Genomic DNA, 3,365 nt, shown 5'->3' with positions numbered 1-3,365 from the left:
TGCGTTGTCAGATGACTATCCTGTGCTCGCAAGGGGATAAGATTACACGCTAGGCAGCCAGTCTCCTCAGGCCGTTACTTGCCCCTGCCTAGAGCGCAATACTGCGTTATCACAGCTCGGTTAAGGATTCTGTGCACAATATGCAAGCCCAGATTCACATTCTGTGCATTGTACCTGTAACATGTACACGGAAACAGTAGGAGAATTCTGTAAGAAAGTTAAATGGACCTAATGTGAATGCCAACAGAAGACTGGTAAACAACTTTATGCTGGATAGTGAGAAAGGGATTACCAGTGCATTTTTCAGCTTAGAAGTGGATAAATTTCATGTATCTGCATTTATCCCAGGTATACCACTGCCATCACACTCAGGTAGCAGACCTCGGGAGAGAGAGACACACATATACATTTTTTTTTTGCTTATATTTTCATTAGTGGAAAAAGCCCTCTTCTCTGTATGGTCTTTAGCTGTACTTCTTAATAATAAAAGGCAAGAAAAAAAAATCCCACAGCTTGCCTGTAACTATGCATAATTATCAAAATGAATTAAAAAAAAAAAAAAAAGGAGAAATGCAGCAGAATCATACCAAAACCTTTCACTGATTACTTCTGTAATGTTGTTGAAGGTGCTGTGTGGATATGGTCTCAAATTAGTAACTCACCTCAGGATATCAGAAAAGAACTAGAACTCAGAGACAATTAAAAAATAAAGCATTTTTTTCCCAATACATATTTCACTGAGAGTGAGTCAATAATGGCAACTTCTGATATCTTTTTTTTTTTTTTTTTTTTTTTTTTAAACTGGAAAAATGCATGCTTGGGAATTCTTTGTAATAACAGTTGAAAGAAGCTTGTGTTCATACACCTGCTTCTGTGAGCAATTTTTCATTGTCCAAATACTGAAGAGGCATAGCAGTTTTGAATTCAATACATTCAAGTTAGAAATTTTGTGTAAGTTCCAGTTTTCTTTTGTTAGATCAGAAAAATATAGATTATTCCTATCTTGTTCAATTAACTGTAGACAAAATTCTGTTACAATGGAGAGTAGTAAAAACACCATTTCTCAATTTAACTGGATCATATCAATAAGAAATGAAAAAAATCTATTTTTTATTTTTTTATACTATATTACTCAGCTATAAAATAGAATGATTTTCCAGAAGACCATACAATCAATTACAGTCATTAATTTAACTGAATTTTATAAAAATATTTTTCCAAGCAGTTTTTATTCTGATATTGTCTCATAAACTGCATGACACGTTAAAAAAGTTTTTTCATTTTTCTTTCCTTTTTTTTTTTTTTTTTTTTTTTTTTATGAAAAAGGCTACTTAAGTGCTTTCCTGTATGGATGACAGAGTGCTCAGTGTCTTGCAGCACTTAGCTCAAAGGTTGCATTCTGTTGTCCCAAATACACTGTGTGTGTCCCAGGGGACACTTCCCGCACAGCAGGCCTTCTGGAATGTAACTGTGAAGGGTAAAGCTTCAGTTGCGTATTAGATTTCCTGTATCCAAGTATTCTTTTTATATCATCCAGAACTTCATCTCCGACAAAATATTTTAGGAATATCCTTGTAAAACTTCCTTCAGCTCATTATTGACTATAAAGAGTACTGGAATGGTTTATTCATGATTACGGTAGATAGCTGTGTGCAGCTGTCATCCCACAAAAAGATCACCCTGGTAACACCAATCAACAAGCAGAGTAAGATGATCCAAATATAACTGAAACCATCTAAATGTTGTCTTTCAACTGAAATACAGAGGCACAACTTCATACCAAATTTTGCCTACTGAAGTAGGATCTTTGAAAAATATTGTAGATATCATTATTCAGTGATGAAAAGTCATTGATGTTCAGTTTACATTACACAGTGGAATCTGAGAAAGGGCCCACACGAAGAAACAGCCTGGAGAATACCCTTAAAATAAGTAATTAGTTCAACACGTTTTGAGAGAAGTCATTGGGAAAAGAGAATCACCTTGCAAAATATCAAAAACTGGATCCATCTTCCTGTCTTCAACTAACACTGAACAATGACCAGTAATAAAATTTATACCAGAATCTAATAGCACTAGGAGAAATTTCTGGATAGGAAGCCAGTAATTTAGTTTATCCTTAAGATTGTATACAGTGCCTGTACTGCAAAGATAGGCAACTGATACCACAGTTCAGCTCTGAGATGAACCACAGAAGTATGTTTGCACTTGTCTCATGCCTCATAACTATATCCACATAGAAGACAGGGAAGAAAATGTGTTCTGGGGCCAGTGAAAAAAAAATGCAGCTCATATTCCCTTATACCATCTGCAAATCAGCATAGAGGAAAAAGAACAGAGAGGTTTGGAGCAAGAAAGCCAACGACGCACCTCACCTGAGAACAACGTATGCCTGTAGATCATGCCTGCAGTATTTGACTATTACTGTTCACGCTTCCTTCTAATACAGTCACAGACAGACAAGCAATACAAACAGAAAAACCCCCCAAACTGTGAAGAATACTCTGGAAAGGACTTGTCTTTTCAGCACCATACAGCAGTAACAGAACAGTCATGGAAAAGTGATCAAACAGTGGATTACCTTTCAGTACACTTTCTCTGGTTCAGTTCTAAATACCAAACATCACAAAGAAGCATCCAACACTGTGTGTCAGTGTGCCAGCACCAAACGGGCACGTAGGTTAATTATAAACCACTCCTAGTTCATTGGTTTTTTTGTCTAAAACAAGGAGAGCTAATTGGACACTTTTCATACTTCTTAATATAAAAATTAATTTGGACCTGGTTATTTTTATTATTTCATTATTTCTGCGGATAGATGATGATTTTGCACAATGTTTAATATGCATGTAATACATACTTTAAAACATGCACTTTTCAGGATTTTTTTTTTAACTTGCTGTCAAAATATTTTTGGTGGAAATCTCTTCTGTCCACAGACCTCAAAGTCCCTTGTGTCTTAAACCTCCACGAATGTGGGCTTTGTCCCAGTTTAGTCAGAGCTGTACGTAATGACTTAGATCTAAGAGCCAGTATCAGACACTGTTTTGCTACAAACAGAATATTTTTAATATTCTTTTTACATTCTTTATATTACTATCTCTTTTCTTTTTTAATTCTGGTATTTTTGAATCATATACAAATACAAAAGACTTCAGACATTTCCATATATAACCAGGAAATCTGTCATGTGTGCCTTTAGTATGAAACATGGTCAATGCAAAGCTATTTGCTGCTTTTTCTTATTAACTGTATATGACCATCTTCTGTATTGCAGCAATACACAGATGGTACCTATGATTAATCTTTCACATAATCTTTCACATTATCAAATTAAATTACTGTGTAGCTCCATGTACACAGTA

Source organism: Rhea pennata, chromosome 1 (assembly GCF_028389875.1).
Source record: "Rhea pennata isolate bPtePen1 chromosome 1, bPtePen1.pri, whole genome shotgun sequence".
Lineage (NCBI taxonomy): Eukaryota > Metazoa > Chordata > Aves > Rheiformes > Rheidae > Rhea > Rhea pennata.
The sequence above is the reverse complement of the archived record's forward strand: the minus strand, read 5'-3'. Positions refer to the sequence as shown.